This window comes from Armigeres subalbatus, chromosome 3 (assembly GCF_024139115.2).
Source record: "Armigeres subalbatus isolate Guangzhou_Male chromosome 3, GZ_Asu_2, whole genome shotgun sequence".
Taxonomy (NCBI): Eukaryota; Metazoa; Arthropoda; class Insecta; order Diptera; family Culicidae; genus Armigeres; species Armigeres subalbatus.
Window position 1 is genome coordinate 145,258,086 of NC_085141.1, and position 19,511 is coordinate 145,277,596.

General features: G+C 40.1%; 1 protein-coding gene across 7 annotated transcripts in view; it reads left to right on the plus strand.

The window, feature by feature from the left end:
* The first annotated feature begins 2,955 nt into the window (after positions 1-2,955).
* LOC134227607 (tropomyosin-2) overlaps positions 2,956-19,511 on the plus strand; it is a 129,953-nt gene continuing 113,397 nt past the window's right edge. For 4 of the 7 annotated variants that reach the window (XM_062709221.1, XM_062709218.1, XM_062709212.1 and 1 more), the window contains exon 1: positions 2,956-3,113. The gene's annotated coding sequence lies outside the window, so the exon portion shown is untranslated. Of the gene's footprint in view, positions 3,275-19,511 lie in introns of all 7 variants that reach the window. The other 3 variants (XM_062709213.1, XM_062709215.1, XM_062709214.1) reach the window with 3 other exon arrangements.

Genomic DNA, 19,511 nt, shown 5'->3' on the forward strand with positions numbered 1-19,511 from the left:
CGAGTCGTAATATCTTCTATGTCGCTCGTAATGGTTGTTTTTAAAGGCGGCTTATTGGGCCGTCGAAGGGCCGTCGTGTCATGCCTGATTAGCGTTCCACCTAACACCAGGACTTGGACTTGTGCGCTTTGAGCGGCACACGGTCGCTTTGGAGGAGCCTACTTGCGGATACATTCAGCTTTTTATAAGGGTTTAACATAGCCCACTGTCAAACCCCACCACATCCTAAGCAGGCGACACAACTCGCAGATGGCCTGGGGAGGGATCGTCAAGCCCTTGGACATAGTCCCTGCTGTCCATGGACTGATAGGATACGAAAAATTCCTTGCACGAAAAAAGAATAAGGAAGAAGAACGAAAAAAGTGCAGGAAGAAAAATGAAGGAAGAATGAATGAGGAAGAAAGCAAGAAGTAGTAGAATAGTTAATTGTTTTCTTCCTTTTTGAAGATTGAGGTCATAGCGCTACAGAAAAGCGTATAGAATAAGAAAATGTTTCACATCATTCTAATTGAATGCTCATTTAATCGTTCTTCCATTAATACACAGAACGATCGCGCAATTTTAGGACTTTATTTTCATCGGGTAAGTAATTTTTTAGTAAGAAATAATATAGTGAATAATATATGACTAAAAATGTCAATAATGTTATGCGTTTAGATTGCATTAACTCATTGAAATCGATCTTTATCCGATGATGTGTATTGTGTGTTTTGTTACTCGATAAAAATATGGACTACTCTGATCGGTTCCTTTATCTTAATATGATAGTTTAATGTTTCGAATTCAATAACTTCACTAACTTCACTATGATACTTTTATACCAAGTTACAGTAAAAACAACTCAAGCATGGACCATAACCATAATCAGTTGTTTAAATGAGTTAGTTCTGTCGCGTGTGATTAGTTTTTTTTACAGTTTTGGGTAAAATAGTGCGAGAAATATAAAAATCAATGAAATTTTACAATTTTAACTATATCTCAGCAATTTGAAGACATAAAGCTTAGGTGTCTTCGGCGACTACAGTTATTTTTTTACGTTCTACAACTTTGCCGAAAACACTAAAGCTCTAAAATGTAAAACAAAAAAGTTTGTATCGCAGCGCCACCTATGCGGCGAAAATTTGAACTAATGCTCGACACTGGGCTTCATATTTTTTAAAACACGACACTCTTCCGAAGACACCAACTCAAAATTACGCATCCCCTAAGCTCCAAGGTATTTTGTCGGGCTAGCTCCGCCCCGTGGCCCAGTGTGCAGTGTTAAGGTGGATGAATGAGTTTTATTTATTTTTTCGTCTTTCCCTTTTAAACATATCTATAGATATATATAGCCATTGCAATAATATTGTAATACCCAAAACCAAACACTTTTTCAATTTTTGATAAAATTTTGAACAAAACATCACTAACCATCTTTGTTGTGAAATGGTTACAAAATTTTATCACGTCCCGATTTTTTCACGTTTTCGAACCGATTTTGTCACCCCAAAATTTGTTCATCTTTTGCTGCCTGCGGTTTATTATGAATCATTATTGTAATACCTACCCAAAACCAAAGACATTTTTCTATATTTGATATAATTTTGAACAAAGCATCACTAATAATCTTTGTTGTGAAATGATAAAAAACTTGTACAGTCAAACCTCCATGAGTCGATGTTCTATGACTCGATATCGACTCATGGAAGCAAATTATGCCATGTTAAAAAATAATTTCTGGGCTACTGTGATGGTCCCTTCAAAGAGCTTTTCAAGGAAATTCTATTCCACATCTCGATATTTCCACGAGTCGATGGTCCCTTCAATATCGACTCATGGAGGTTTGACTGTACATTGTTCTAAATACAGTATTGACTCGATTTTATCACTCCTCGATTTTGTTACCCCCCATTTGCCTACCCCCGATTTTATCACGTTTTCAACCCGATTTTATCACCCCAAATTTTTTTTCATCTTTCGTCGCCTGTGGTTTATTATAAATCGTTTTTGAGTCCCTGTCAAGAATTCTGTAAGCCTTTTCGACAATAGGATAAAATAAGGATATTACTGTACTATATTTCATTGCGCGATAAATTTCACTTTGCTATTGATATAAAGATAATATTAAACATTGAATTGAATTAAAATATTGACGAAACCAATACTGACCACCAACCAATCATCGGTAATGCAGCATTAATTGTCTTAATGCTCTAATGACGATCTTTATTAAAAAGAAAAGATGAATTTCAAAATAAGGATAATCATCCTAAAATACATAAATGAATGCATTGAACTGGCTGAAAAGTTCTCATTAAGAATAGACCTAAATAATTATTGATCAGATTGTTCTGTAACTACTTTCTAACAACTTTCAAATTCGGAGACGAGCCAGCCTAGGGCTGAAAGTTTCCTTAATAAAGACAATAAAAAATACTTTCAAATTAGCAAATTATGCATGAATTGATTTTTTTCTTAATATTTTTCTTCTCATATAATGCAGAATTAGGAATAAATGTGCCCGTGTATTATCCTTAATCAATTTTGGCACACGATTTTATTCAATGTAGAGGAATTCATGCACCATGACGTCATTCAATGTTTCATGGATCTCCAATCAAATTTTGTCTCGTCCCGTGTGTTCTTTATTTACAGAACTGCACCTCAACGCCGCCGCCACCCCAGTTCCTGGCTGCCACCAGATTGCTGCCTTTTCACACGTCGTGCGTATCACGACGATCGACAACGATCGGAAAGTGCAGAAGAACACGACACCTCGCTATTTCGTGTAGGCATATAATTCGGAATGAATGGTGGTGGGAATTTTCCTCGGCTCGGGAAAACCGGTGGTGGGGGTTCGCGCCAGCCTGTTCGGCCCGGCCCGTTCTATGGCGGTGGGGTGTTCGGTTCCGCGACGAACATCCCGTGTCCGTACGATATGCCGGCACGACTGCCCCTGTGTAGGTACGCTCGCGCGCGCTGCTTTCGTTGTGCAACATCAGGACACGCACCGGGTTGCAGGTTTGTGTTGGTGCACGCGGTCTCGACTCGCGCAAAACCGTGCGCCACTATCAAAAAACGCTTGCGAACGTTTCTCAGTTCGCCTTTAAACTGTTTAACTCGCGGATTCAAGTGTAAGTAAATCTCGTCGCTGCTCGAGGATTTTCTGCTTGTTGAAGACTCGAGAGTGCGTGGTTTTTCCTTTGGTTTTGGGTTGCTGGGAATCGAACTTTAGTGTACGGGAATTGATTTTCGTTCGATTAGATTTTTTGGAGTTTTGATTGGGTTGAATAAAGTGAGGGAAATGTGATTGAAGAGTGAATGTGGTTTTGGAAGACATGCAGTGCAAAGTTCTGTGGAAAAGTGGCTACGGTGAAGGGGACACGAGTGTGCAGCAGGGCTGTCTTATCGGTGAAGTGTTGTGTGTGCTCGGCAGAGGACGGATCAGCTGATCGTGCGCAACAGGACTTCACGAGAGGACACCGCAAGGATTGGTATCATTTGCAAAACACTAACACCATTTTAGAACCGGGTACATGAGACCAGCATGGTGGGTGCATTTGAATGCACCGGGGTGGTTAAGTTATTTGGCTGAAGCTCTTAGTCATCGGCCGGTAGTCAGTGCAATTGACATGCAGCAAGAAAACACCTCAATCTAGTCAATGAACTGCACTTACAAGAGTATTTTTATAACTTATAAGCTTCCTTCATCTCTTCTCGTGTGACCGTTTCAGCCGTTCTGCGGTGTGTGTCAGAATTTATGGGACTATTTTTAAATATTTTTCTCTCAATATGCCACACAGATCTTTCGGTTGGCTGGTCGGTTCGTGCGCGGAATGTACAAATCTTGTGTCTGGTCAGATGTATTTTTTGCCGAGAAACCGCCAAACGGCCCGTAACGAAACTTGAGAGTTATTTTTAGTTTGCAGCTCCGTGCTCTGGCTTCAATCTTCGTGATTGTTTAATCCATTCTCGTATGGTCGAGCCGAGTGTGTTGTTATGGGATTATGAAATCGAACACACCATGCTTTGTTTGTGTTGTCTCAGGATACCACCCCGCCCTTTTCCCTCGTTACAACGGATCGGCCCGGGCGCGTTTTGAGAATGCAATCAGATTGGTCTTGCACAAGGTCTTGCATCATACAGCCACCCAGTCAGCCCGAGCCATGATCCCTTCAGGTCTAACCGGTACATGACTCGCTCGAATGGATGGCCGGACACCCATCCCAAACGATTGCCGGTGGTCCACTGGCGCAGAATTTCGAATACCTGTTGACAGTTCACGATGCGGGATTAGTTATTTATAAGCATTCACGCCTCGCAGTGGCAGCAGTCAGCAACTTCGTGTGAATCGTCTTCGTTTTAGGAAATCGACCTACTGCGTTTGCGCTGGGAAAATTTCTTTCATCCTACGTGCGCACATATGCGAGCGCCGACGCCGGCGGTGGTCAACGCCGTGCGCACAATATTATGCACAGGAACTATGAACGACTGTTTGGAAGAGGTTCGGTACTTGGGTGGAGGAGCAGCGCCAGGGTGTAGTTGTTCTCCGTGAGCAATTGGTTTTCGACGAATGGGTTGCTGTGCGCACTCATTGCTATCCTTCAAAGCGAAATGCTGCTGACAAATTTATGATCTTGATATTTTGATGTTTATTTTTATTAACATGCCTTGGATATGTTCTAAAATTAGCATTGATTTGCTTTAGCGTAGGGTAATACATTGTGCTTTTGACTGTAAATATGATTTATATTCAAGAAACTGTTATTGGAGAAGTTTTCCATCAGCTAAGAGTTATTTTAGTTAAAGGGAATTGGTGGCGTGACAGAATTGCCTTGGATTTCACAATATCGATACATTAGGATAAAAAGTTTCTACTATTCTGCAATAAAGGAAAATTTATATGGTAAATAGATTATTTCTGACAAGTATAGCGAATTCCAACTGGTCGAAACTATAAATCATTATCCATTCCATCTCTGGTCGATAATCTTTTTATCGATACTTAATTAGACCAAATCTTCCGCGAGAGGTCATATAATTATTCTTTGTAGGTAGGTGTCTAAATAACCACCCCTTGCCTACATTAGCAATTGCAAGAATGAGTCTAAGACAGATGTGGGATGTTTGATGCAGTGGTAGTTTCAAATCATTATCCGTAACGATATGTATCCAACGACCATTGGGCGTTCGATTTATGTCGTCACCAAAAATTGCATTCAACATATTATTAAACAACATATTATTAATTAAAAATTGCATTCAACATATTATGAAAATTTATAACTAAATTTTAAAAATGTAATTAGTATTTCTATGATATATCCACCCAGGTTTTTTTTACACGGTTTGGTTTTAGTCGTTTAAGACCTACAGCGTCAATGAAACAATGAGTTAACCCCACGGAATTAATGAATTCCAACCGTGTAAAAAAAACCTGGGTGTATTGTGAAATGCGTTAAGTTCACGCAAAAATAATAATACCAATAACAATACCAATACCAATAACAAGCAATGAATTGATGTTTTCCAACACGTTGGATAGAGTCAAGCATTCTTTGTCAATGACAAACTTGGACAGAATTTTCTCCCCACCTGGGTGACACGTTTCGATGAGCGGGCGAAATTCCTAATGAACTATCTGTAGTAACTCATGGAAAAGATTTCGAAATAATTTCCTCAGATATGTCTTGCCAAAGCTCTGAATAGCCATTGGCATATTTTTTGGTGAAGATACTACTATGAAAGAAGCCATATCTAAACTAGCGTATTGTACATACAAGTTTGCATATACAGAAATAGGTGGTTGAAATTCAAAAAATTCCCAAAACTTATTAGGGCATCCAGGATTCATAATATATGAAAGTTCAAAACAACTCGAAACATTTTGGGCTCAAAAATTCTCCTTGAAATCCTTCTAGAAGCTCCCCTGGGAACTTCTAAATTCCTCCGGAAAGTTATCCACAAATTCCTCTGAAAATCGTTCGAAAATCCTTCTCTTGTAATTGTAATTCCTCCTTATTCCTCCTCCTTAATTTCACTTGTAAATCTATAAGAAATTCCTTCGGAAATTCATCTAGGAACTTCTCCGGGCATTCCTCTCGGAACTCTTCCTTTAATTCCTACGGGATTACTTCCAGGAAAATTTCCGGGAATACCTCCAAACATTCAATAGCGAAATCATCTAGCATTCCAATCTGGAATTTTTTTTGGCAATTACTTCAGAATATCCTTCAAGAAATCCTCTAGAAATATCTTCATGAACTTCTCCTGGAATTCGTCCAAGTATTTCCCCAGAAATTTTTACAGGTATTTTTTCGGGAGTTTCTTCAGGTTTTCTCCAGGAATTCCTTCAGGAATTTCTCCGGGAGATTTTCCGCGGAAGTGTACTAGAATTCCTTCCGGACTTCACTCGGAATTTACTCGGATATCTGCCAAGAGTTCTTCCAGAAATTTCTTCGGAACAATCCGCAGAGATTTTCTTCAGCAATTAATCTGGGAATACTTTCAGGATTTCATCTGGGAATTTCTGCATTAATTCCTCCTGGTATTTTTCTGGGAATTCCTTCAGATATTTTTTTGGAAATTCCTTTAGGAACTTCTCTAAGAATTATTTCAGGACTTCTATGTGGGAACTCCTCCGGAAGTACTTATGGGAGTTCCTCCGGGAGTTCTTCCAGGAGTTTATCCAAGAAATTCTCCGGTAATACCTCCAGGAACTTTACAGGGAATTCCTGGACGATATTTGGCAGGAATTGCACGGGAAATGGGATTTTGGAAGTTCCTTCAAAAATATTTTTCTCTTCCTCTAGGGTATTCCACCGGATGTTCCTCTGAAGTTCCACCAGTAGTTCCTTCGGGAATGCAATCAGGCTTTCTTCCAGGAATTCATTTAGCATTTCTTTAAGCATTTATCAACAAATTCCTCCAGAAGTTTCTCGGAGAATTTCTCTGGGAGTTCTTACGGGAATTCCTCCGGGAGGTTCTTTTAAGAATTCTTCCAGGAGTTCCTCCTGGAATTCTTACGGAAATTCCTTTGGGAGTTCATCCTAGAATTCTTACGAGAGTTCCTCCAGGATTTCCTACGGAAATTCTTCCTGTAATTTTTCAATAAATTCCTCCAAAAGTTCTACCGGCAGTTCCTCCGAGAATTCCTCTGATAATTTCTCCGGAAATTCCTATAGAAAATCCCCCGGGAGTTCCTCCGGAAATTACTCTGGGAGTTCCTTTTCAGAGAAACACCCGGAGAAATTGCAGGTAAAACTCCCGGAGGGATTCTCGTAGAAACTGCTGGTGGATCTCCCGGAGGAATTCCCGAAGGAACTGCCGGAGGAGCTCCCGTAAGATCTCGGAGGAATTTCAGGATTAACTCCTAGAAGAATTCCTAGAGGACCTCCCGGATGAGATCCCAGAGAAACTATCGGAAGAACTTCGGGAGGAATTTCCAGCTTAATTTCTGAAGAAAGCCTAAATGATTTCCTGAAAAAAAGCCTGAATAATTTCCTGGAATAGCGGAGGAATTCTCGGAAAAACTCCCGGATGAATTGCGGGTGGAATTCCCGGAGGAACTCTCGAAGAAATTTTCTGGAAGAAAAGAAACTCCCGGGAGAATTTTCAAAAGAACCCCGGGGAAACTACCAGAAGCATTCTCGGAAACAAGAGAGTTCATCTTATAGACAAATCTCGTCTAGCTGAAACCTTTGTTGGGGTTTGTAGCTGGACCATCATCATCATCAGAGGACCTCCCGGAGAATTCCCTGAGGAGTTCGCAGATAAATTCTCGGAGGAGCTTCTGGTGGAAAATCTATATAAATTCCTGAAGAAGCCTAAATAAATTCCAATTCTGCCGAAATTCCCGGAAGAATTTTCAGAGGAACTGCCGATAGAACTACCGGAATAATTCTCGAAGGAAATTCTAGAGAAATTCTTGGTGGAAATGCCGGTGGAACTCCTGGAAGAATTCCAGGAGGAATTTTCGAAAAAAACTCCTGGAGGATCTCTCAGTGGAAATCTTGAAGTTTCCTCCGGAATTCTTTCAGGATTTCATTGCGAATTAATCTAGGAACTCCTCCGAAAATTCCATTGTTGATTTCATTTTCGGTATAATTTCTGTATAAATTTCCGGTGGAATTCCTGGAGAAATTCTTTGAAATTTTCACAAGAAATAATTCGAAACAATTCACGGAAAATTTTATGGAATTTACACAAGAAATTCGAAGATTTTTCGTGAATTTCTTAGGAATATTTTCTGCGGAATTTCCACGGAATATTCTTATTCTTAAAAATTATGGGAAACGGCTCGAAATTATTTGAATTTTTGCAGGGAATTCTGCAGAACTTATAAAGAAGTTCGTGAAGATTTTCTTGGAGTAAATAATGGTGGAATTTTCGGATCAATTCCCGGCAAATTTTATGGCGGAATTCCTGAAGACACTGCCGAAGAAGTTGCTGGAGGCATTCCTAAAGAATCCCTGATAGAATTTCGGATAGAATGCCAGGAGCAATTGTCGAAGGAATTCCTGGAGAAAGCTTGCATATTGATTTTTCTGCCTATTTTATAATAAATATTATTTCAGAGAGGATTTGTTTAGAAATTCAGATGTATGGTTCTAGTTTTCTTAAACTTATGGAAGAATGCAGGATTTTTATAATAATTGTTATAGCCGATTTATATTCTTTCTGAATACTAAGTTCGTTAATATTTTTCTCACTTTATTTAAAAATATCTGATGAGCAATAAATCACGCATTTTTAAATCCATTATTGTTTTAATCATTATTGTTTCGATTTGGTTTGGATTTGGTTTCATGTGTTAATATTCATGTGTTTTTATAAAACTACTATAAAACTACGATTTGGAAGACCAAAAAAGTTGCCCCCCCTTCTCGAAATCCTTGCTACGCCCATGGTCGTTTCAAAAACAAGGCGTAGTCTACGAAATAGTAACTTTTACCATGAAATTTTTTGTCTGTGTACGCAACAAAAAAAATCAAGCCAACCCTTTATCGAAACTATCAAATCTACAAAAGGGATGAGAACAAATTTATATTTTTTAGATTTTTTTCGCTAATTTTTTGTATGGGTGACTTTCTACAAAAAATAGCCCCCCTTAGGATTTGAGAAGTTAGTTAGCAGTGACATCAATTTTCATCATATAAAAAAATAATGAATTGCTGATAAAGTTTGAAGACAAAAGAGTTATATCCCATATTCACCCATATTCATAATGAAATGAGTTGAAGACAAATGAGCTTGTTTCTCATTTCTGAGAAAGATTCCAGTGCAGTGAAATTGCACTTGATGTTAATTATGAAAAGGGAATATCTAATTGATGTGAAAGCATATAGTAAGCTTGATATAAACAACGGAGAGCCACCGAAATATCAATCAAAGCAATCGTGGTACTACGCCAGCAGTCAAAGACATGTGGTTAACCATCACGGACTGGATTGACAGTTTTCACGTAAACTTCCGTTTGCCTAGCAGCATGATAATCTCAACAGTTCCCATCAGCATCCGAGTAGGATTCTCTTCAGAATCCAAGAGGAATTCCCATCAGAATCTGAGAAGAATTTTCATTGGAATCTCAAAAAAAATCTTTTCAGAATCATCGATGTATTCCAACCGGCATCCAGAGGAATTCACACTGGATTTCTTTCAGTATCGTTGAGGCATACGCTTGGGAATCAGTGGGGGGTACCTTTTATAATCCATGGAAGTCTGCTTCAAAAACTGTCGTTGATTTGCTTCGGAATTCCTCCGGAGTTGTCCAAAGACTTGTTTCGGAATCGTTCCGAGATTCGTTTCGGAATTCCTTGAAGATTTAGTTCAGAATATTTCGATGATTTGCTTCGGAATCCCTGGAAGATTTAATTCAGAGTCTCTCGACGTTTTGCCTCGGAATTCCTCAATGATTTGCTTCAGAACCCCCCTGACGATTTGCTTCGGAATCCCTCGACGATTTGCTTCAAGATTTAATTCGGAGTCTCTTGACGCTTTGCCTCGGAATCCCTCAATTATTCGCTTTGAAATACGTCGAAGAATTGCTTCGGAATCATTCAACGATTTGCTTCGAAGTCCTTCGATGATTTGCTTTGGAATCTCTCGAAGATTTGCTTCAACATCTTTCGAAGATTCCCTTCCTATTCGCTAAAGGATTCTTTTCAGAATCCCTGGAGGATTAATTTGAAGTCCCTTGACAGATTGTTTCGGAATTCTTTGTTTCTACATCTCTGGAACATTGCCTACGAAATCCCTGGAACATTCACTCTGAAATTCCTGTTGGATTTCCGACGGAACCTCTGAATCATTCCCGTTGGAACTCCTGGAACATTCCCATCGGAATCCATGGAACCTTCCTGTCGGTATATCTGGTGGATTGCCTTCAGAATCCCTGGAGGTTCCGTTCGGTATGCTTGGAGGCAGTGGCGTAGCCAGAAAATTGGTCTGGGGAGGTTTTCTGAACATTTTTTTTCATTTGAGAGGGTTCGAAAAAAAATATCTTCTCAAAATGTTGTCTCTGGGGGGAGGGCGTTGTAGCCCCCCGAATCAGTTCATTATCGTAACAGCTACCAAAAAACGTCTCTCACTGTATACTACCTATCGAGGGTGTATACAGACATGATAAGTGAGAGATTTGCTCATTCTCCTTTGGATGCAAACCCTGATCACATTACCTCTAAGATAACTTAATAAGGTAGTAAAATGTTCGAGAATTTTCAAAAATCTCACAATAAAGAAAAAAGATGAAAGCATTGGGCTAGTTACGCCAATGGATTAACCAGATATATGTATTTCTATCATAAAGCCAGATTAGAAAATTGTAGATTACAGTTTCTGGTTTATCATCGTTTATCATCTGTTTTTTTTCGCATTTATCGAAAACTGGTCTAAAATTCCTTTAAGAATCGTGTCTAAGATTTCATCGGAAGTCGGGATGAAGATGGTGAATTTCAGTCGAGATAGCTCTAGGATATGCGATTCCCTCATAATAATTTCTGTTTTTGGCTTTTTTGGAATTAGATGTAGAAGTTTTTCGATTGTTTTGACCAGAATTCCTCTGGAACTTCAGTCATACAGTTCTCAGAATTAAAGTTCTCTCAGAATTCAGGGTTGTGATTCGACTTAAAAACTGCACTGCTAATGATGTCAATGTTCCAGTTGGGGACGGAATGCCAATAAAAATTGGTCTGTTATCCAATAAAAGAAGGTAGGAAAATTGTTATTTTTTTAGTCGATGGAAACATGAAATCTTGTTTGCGCATTTCGATGATCGGTGCTGAAGCGTATATGAATGGGGTGTTGTAGAACAGTGTACTGTAGTGGACGATCCACATTGAAGTTGGTAAAGCAAGAAATAATCTTTGATATTTAATTTATTCCATGAATTTTAAGATTTTTGTCTCAGTCAATCAAGCGACCTACCACCTTATTCGATGGCCTAACGGCAATTTTTTTATACAAATAAGTCAACAACTGATGCCAAACTCATTATGAGCTTGTATGAAAGTAGTTCATCCACTAGTTAAACACGGAAATAATTTTCATTTTACATTCACTTGCATCGATACTCATTAGATAGTTTCGTTATTGACCCGTTTTTGTTTTGATCCGACGCTCGGCCATGCAGGCACCGAACTTCCAAACAAAATTTGCCACCTGATGCTCAATAGCCGATTGATGATCAAACGTAACTTTATCCGATTTTATCGCAACAAGTTGCATTCGACGCAGATTGTGGCCTAGTTAGACCTTATTAAAAATTAGACCGATCGGACATTGCGTTCCGGAGTTATTGACAAAACATAGTTTTTTGCATATTTTTTTTTAAGTATTTTTGCAGTGCATTGAAATGAATGCTAATAAATGAGAAATGATGGAAATAATGAAATCTATTTCCCTGGAGTGCTTTTTTGACCTATCTTATTTTATTTTATAACGCACGAGAAAGACATCACCATCGCTAGGTGGATTAATCTGTTTTTTTTTTAAATAAATCTAACTGCAAAATGTTAAATTCACACAGAAAAAAAATAACAAAAACTTATCAGCGCGTAAAAAATAAAAACGCCAAAAATTGTCCAACATATTTGCCTTAATTGTACAATTTTGATTCAAATCCCGAACATAACGCATATTCCGAACATCGGTTTTCCATACTGAGGATCAAGATTACAAACGAATTCGAGTTCTTGTGGAGAAAATTAAACGAATAAAGCCAAAATGGCCATTTAAAAGCGAGTGTTCTGAATACGAGTCATGTTCGGAATTTGAGTCAGAACGGTATGCAATTTCTGTAGCATTTTGTCACCAAATTGTATAAGCAGCACGCTATCTTTCAATTACTAAGTGACTGAGTAAAATTGTATTGCCTCTTCCCACGGAAATTTTACTCAAATTCTGTCTAAAGCGGGACTACTCAAAACAATGAGTAGTCCTCCTTTCTAATGAGTAGTCCTCCTTTGGACGGAAATTGAGTAACATTTCCGTGGGAAGAAAGGAGACGGTTATCCAATTTTACTCAGTCACTGAGTAGATGAAAGTTAAGAGCCCCGCACATAGGATACGTTTGCGTTGCATTTGACACATTTCCCATGGGAAAACTGTCAAACGCAACGCAAACGTATCCTATGTGCGAGGCTTTTGAGAGTGAGTAACTTAATGCAATGGAAATTGCATATATTCAGGCGATAATATCTTTTAAATTTACACTAGTTTTGGCATTACCTTTATGTGTATTAGTTTTCGTGTATGTTTCGTATGGGTAAACTGGGGTAAAATGCACCACCGGGGCAAAACGACCTTTTGGTCTTTTTGGTCGTGTTTCAGACATACTTTCAAGAATGTTTACTGCTAGATTCGTAGTTCAAAATCCGAACTTCTACATTCGCAATGTTGTTTTGAAACAACAAACCGAAAATACGTTTAAAGTGAATGAATTTGATGGTGACGGTAAAAATATTTTCGACGAATTCTAAAAAAAAAATCGCCTTGCGTCTTTAAGGGTTAAAAACATCAAAGGGTCATTTTGCCCCGGGTATGCATATTACCCCAGTTTTCTCTACATTTGTTTTTCTATATGTGCAGTGCATGTACAATAAAATGAAAAGATTTCAAAGTATGTATCAATATGCCAAGCTGAAGTACAATTTTGACACCAAACACAACAATGCCGACGTACACAATTGAGAGCCGACAAATTTGTAAAGGACTGACTATTGGTTGAATGTTGGATGTCACTTGTCACTACCAAACTGAAATTAGAGGAAACAGTCTAGGCTCCCTATAGCAATAACTATGGCCAATGAAGACGCCTCTACATCCGAAGCCATCTCTCAACAGATAGACAACTTTGCGAGTACCCTCTGTAATAAAGACATCACTAATGCCAAAAATGCCGAGGCTGTTAATAACGTTCCTTCTACCGATAACACTTGGGTCACATTTTCGGTAGATTTAAAATCCTTCAATGACCCTTACAACTACTTCACAGTAAAAAATCGTCTATAAATCCTAGTTCAGGCGGCACTTCGTCTGCGTTACAAAAAGATTTCGAACTTTTACTTGCTCCTTTTCAAGTGAAATTCGACAAATCGGTGTCTAGTGTCTGGTGATTTTTTTTACCGTCGGTTTGAAAAACCGACTTGTTGTACAAGAAGGACGATTGAAAAGATGTGAACATTTATCGTGGTATCTCGTCCTTGTGCGCCATATCAAATTGTTTTGAGCTGGTGACAACAGAACCACCCTTTACTCAACATGGGTTTATCATGCAGATCCTCGGCTACTAATCTTCCGACAGCTTTGTGGGGAAAAACGCAAACGCACCTCTTTTATATCCATTCACATATCTGCGGTATCGGAAAGACTTGGCATTATCGGATTCCTTCTGGCCCTGTTTCAATTCCTATCTCACTGAAACTGATTGTTTGTAAGTAGTCTACCGAATATTTATCTACTTCAGGAATTCCTAACCCATGTAGGGTAGGTCCTTTGATCTCCTTTTTATACTATAAAGATGTCAACAACTAACTCCAGAATCATCGACTGTCGCATCTGTCATAAAGCAATACGTATACTGATCCAATCTATCTATGATGTGATACACCTACAACAAGATACCAATTCACTCGTGGTATAGTGCACATTTAACCAAATGGTTGTCAATCCCAGCAAATGTGCGGTGATTTCTTCCATTCGTGTACACCAGCCTCTAGTTTTCAATTACAAGCTCGATGGCACGTCTATTAAACGAGTGGACTTTGTAAAAGAGCTTGGCGTTATTCTGTCTACACAGCTAACGTTCAAGGATCACGTCTTTTACGTGATGAAGAGGCTCCCAAAAACATTGTGTTTCATCTTTCGCGTCACCAAAGGCTTCTTCACCATCGTCTAGTGCTTGGAGTTACTGCACGTCAGTAAGGTTTCATTTTGGCTTCAAAGCGATACAATCTTATCATTTGTCTATTTGGTACTTCATGGAAATTCAACACAAGCTTTACGTTGAAAGTGCTGGCGCCACTTCGTTCAAGCATCTTTTACTGTTTGCATTAGGTGTACCATAAACGGCGATATGTCACAGGTCAAGCACATATTGATTTAACATTTCGCTCCGGGGGAAATGACAATCACACTTCCATAAAAAAAAGTCGCTAATAAAACACTAAACAATTTACCGCCATCTCCGCGCGATTTGCAGCCTGTCTGTGGGGCTAAAGATCTGCATCGGTCAGCTCAATTCACTAAACAAAATAAAGATAGTGTCGCGCGGTAAATTATAAATTGGCGACAAGAATCAGCTCATTTGCATTCAATAGGTGTTGGCGCTCGTTCGAGTTTATGTGCTTTCAATTCTCGAAACGGTTTTTTTTAAGAAGCAAAAAGAGTCCGCCGCCACTCCTTTCTTCATAGCTCGCCATCGACAAGTGAGTCCACCATGGCGTGCTTCACCCGCGTCACTTGCGATCCAAATAAGGAATGGTTTTTGCTTTGCTTTATGGCATGCCTTTCGGAATAAATATATCATCCTTTTCTCGGGAATTGATGGAAGCAAAACGAGACGCTGAAGCTCCCGGAGGTCATCCGTTCGATGCATGCATGCACTTATGAAGCTGATGATCACTGACCGTGTAGAACGGACGTCGCGCGCCAGTCGGCCGGATTGAGTCGTGACAAAGCGATAAATCCGTTTGTTATTGTTGTATGATGTCTGCTTATGGGCGCAAGTTGGCGCGCGCCAGTGCCGATTTACATGACTAATATGGGTCATTCGATGGACCGAGTTGCCCTTACAGACTTCAGCTTCGCCATTGATTGTGGTCTTCGTAGTTCTTCATCTTTTGGGTTCTACGTTCGTACATGGAACATGATCTGGCTAAATCAATTATTATTCAAAACCTTTTTATTTGTACCATGTCCTGATAGTCGAGAATTTTTCCCACTTGAGAAGGAACGAACTCACCATTTTCGGATGGGCAGTGCAACGCCTCTGCTCGCGAGGCTAACTGGAGATCCTCGTTCTGGCGCGTTAGTGTTTTGCTGTGTAATGGAACGAGTACCTGCGCCTACCAATTTCTGCTGAGAAGCTCACATTGACTTGGCAAGGTCGGGCTGATTGTGTCAACTTTGAAAGTAGGAAACAACTGCTTTTTTTTCGCGACGATTATGCAATTGAGCTCAAGTGCTTACGCACGTTTGTTTAAAATGCATCACCGCGAGGAAACGCTACATATGTAATTTCCACCAAACTTCAAACATCTACACGGCAGACGACAGGCGGTCATCGTGAAGCATAACTGCTGGTGCTAGCGCATGCCACCAATGAAGGAGGACGGAAGGAGGCGGCTCCGCGAAATGTGAAGCCTGCTCACCCTGCTGAGTGTTTGGTACTTGTTGCTTAAGTGGCTCCGAAGGCTTCTCCGGTTCGATACTTGACTTTCCCTATAAGGAAGTACGGGTCACCGAAAATGACCGAGCCTTGATCTTGATTAATTTAATTTGTGGTGGCTTAGTGCTGGGCAAACATAAAAGGGGCTGCGCGCGCCCGTGGCACCCAAATAAGTAGGACAGGAAGGATATTATGTTCCGTCGGAACGGCATTCCAAGACTGCTTTTTTCTGCAACAGTTCACGGGATCAAATGGATAGATTGGCACCATCGAATTTGGCTTGACGATGATTGGTTATGATTGATGCAAGGCTGACCCAACGGGTTTCGGTAATTTGGATGTTGGAAAATTGTGGTTTTGTTTCTGCATACGCAACTTGTAGACAAATTGCGCAGAGAATAAAATAACAGGTGTGGAGAATAACCATGGAATTGCTCATGTCAAAATGACTGTAGAACTTTTCTCAAAAGTTTTCTAAAATTTGTAATTAAATTTACCCCAATATTATAAAATCTGATTATTTTCAATTGAGTGGTTATGTGGTTCAACAATCAACAAATTGTTTCGCGGAATCGTCATTCCGGTCGCTTTTTCACTGCGAGATTCGCACTCCATTTTTCATTAAAATCCATATAAAATTAAGTTGACTGAAAAAAAATTACACCTTGTCCTTTTTTTGTTCAGTCGCAAATGAGCGGACGTTGGATTCACCTTGTATCCTTTTTTTCCGTATTTCATTCAACGATTGACACTCGCTAGTGGAATTCGCAAGATGACATTCCTTACCTTCACTGCTGCTTTATGCACAAAAGTTTGTATAGCATTGAATGTCATAATCGGTGAATGCGCTTGGGCAAGTGCGACCTTTCGGAGCTCGCATAAAGAGACCGGTCAAAAAACCGTCCATTACTCGTCCTGTGTCTCCGCTCCTTCCCCTCATGAACCATTTCTTTTCGATTTGCGATCATTTCTTACCGCGCGACGGTATATTTATCTTACATTGCATCAATTTGTCGCCACAATCCATTTACTGGCGGACGCCGCCTCAAGGTCGTGACACTTCGAAACAGGTCCTCGAAAAATGTACCCCGTATTCGAACGTAATCGCACCAAGCGACAGCTGGTATAAGTACGAGTCTTGATCGTTTTTGCTACCGATCGCCGTTGTACTGCTCCAGATATTTGCACACTTTGCGGTCGTTTTGGGACATCAGCTCAAGGATCGTGACCAATTCTGAGATTTTTTTTGTCGTAATGCGTAATTGTAATGAATCACCTAGACAGGGCGTGAGTATGTGATCACTATGGTACATTCACAATGTAAAACACAAACATAAGTGGCCAGAAATTGCTTATTCCTAAATTTTCTACAGCAAACGTTTTATGCAGTTCTTGAGAATATGAAGGTGTACAAATAGTTTATAGACAATGAAACATGCTATGGAGACTTATTGAGAGCGCATGAACGTTAGGGGCCGTACACATATTACGTAAGCACTTATGGGGGGAGAGGGAGTCGGTCAACATCTTACGCTCCATATAAATAAAAAATCATTTGTATGAAAAAAATCTTACATGGGGGGAGGGGGGATCGAAAACCCCAGAAAAATTGCTTACGTAATAAGTGTACGATCCCTTACGGAAGTTACGTTATTGGAGCATTCTAAGAGAAAACCATAATTGACAAGTCTGCTATATTATTCTTTAGGTGGAATAATAGTCCTTACAAAAAGAAATCTATAAAACAGGCGTATGCTACCAACAGGCGATCAACTTGAGTTTCAAATGGCAGAAAGTCGACGTCCGAATTTGACCACCTACATCGCCAATGTGCAATGGCGCCTGCAAATAAACATTCATAGTTCACACCATTGGCAAAAAATAAAACACACAACTTGCCTAGCAGCGCGGCACCTTGCATTGTGTCTCGTGTCCTGGTCGGGTCGGTTTGGACCGGTGAACTTGCTGCAGCAATCTTGCCGGTCCACATATCGGTGAGAACTGGGTGCTGCTGCTGGTGCACACACGAGTGCACCTCGATATCACCCTATAAGGCAGATGCAAGTTCACATTAAAGCATTCCAAAACCGGTACTTATACGGGCAATAACTAATAAATCTCCCATGCTTACCGGCGCAACTGTCACTCACTCACCGACCGACTCGATTTCCCCGCACAAAGCTTCGGGTCAACCAGTTTGAATTTATAATCCACATTAACCGCTCGTCTCTGCTCTGTGCGCCATATTGTTCTTGCGTGAACGCCGCCGATCCGTGAGAAGCGGTTGACAGTGGTCTAATTTGCTCCGTAAGGCTGCCCGAAATGGCATAATGTCGAATTGCGGGTTTGCCTCCGGCGTCATAACAGCGCGCAGGGATCCGCGAGGGGCTGAATAAGATCAGAGCCAGATTGATATTGGAGACCTCTGTGTATGCTATGCATCATACATCCAAGATATTGGGCACCACCTATAGGTTAGTCGAACAAACTATTGACACTGACTTTGAAGGAACCCGACAGGTTGGTTTATGCGGTTTAGTAGCTACCGGTTTTTGTTTTGATTTTTTTAGCGACTTCGCATGGTCTCTGAAGGGGTGCTGAAGTTGCTTCCTTAGCGCATAGAAGGTAAATACATTATGGGTGTCCTCGAGGTATTCAAAGCATGATCATTGTAATTTACTTTGAAATATGTCATTTATAGACCATACATATGTACATTTGTCACCAAGAATATTTCAAACGAAAATAACAGCAAATCTATCGGCATAAATATTCTATATCCTATCAGGTCACGCATATTAAGGGGACTCTTGCTTACAGATTCCGTCTAAGCTCGCTTGCAATATGTGGCCTACCCATTTCCACCAATGTTCTCGAACATCTACATATTGTTATCGGTATTTGATGGCTTTTATGTTGCTCGGCACACGATATCCAGCTGAATGGTCGTCCGAATTGTAAATTCTAAACTTCATCTGCGTTATCTTTACCTATATACGTGGTACGCTCGAACTTTCCAAATATTTCGATATATCGCCAGGTTGTGGTTCCATGTCGATCCCAATTTCGCTATCTGCTGATATCAGACTGTTAATTTGTGCTGTCAAGATATTTGAATCCTCCGATCGTCCGGCTACTGCAAAGTTTGGGGGGCTGTTCCCGTTGACACTCAACCGTTCTGCTGACTTTGATGGTGGGACGCCGCAAAAAAAGCCAACGTCCAGCCCTTTGAGCTTACTCAGCATAAATGGGAGTCGCAGTACTAAAGCCTGTCCACGTTAAATTTCAGACACCCATCTCAACAGGCCATTTTTGAAAATTTTCACAAACCACTGAGACGATCAATTTACATGACAGCTGAATCTGTCTGCTTTATGTGCTGGTTTCAGATGTTTTGAACACGCCCAAATTGATAAAAATTGGACAGTACCTAAGTGTCCGAAATTTAACGTGGACAGGCTTAAATATAGCTTTCGTGACCATTAGCCAATACTTGGTGGTTTTTTAAGAACACTGGCTGAGACTTGAAGACGCTGTTCGAAGTTCTCGAACCTGTCGAAAGCTGTCCAAGTCAAAGAGCAATTGAGGCAATAACCTCCGGTTGCTGCATCCATCACATCGTTTGTGTAGTCTACAAATGTTTGAG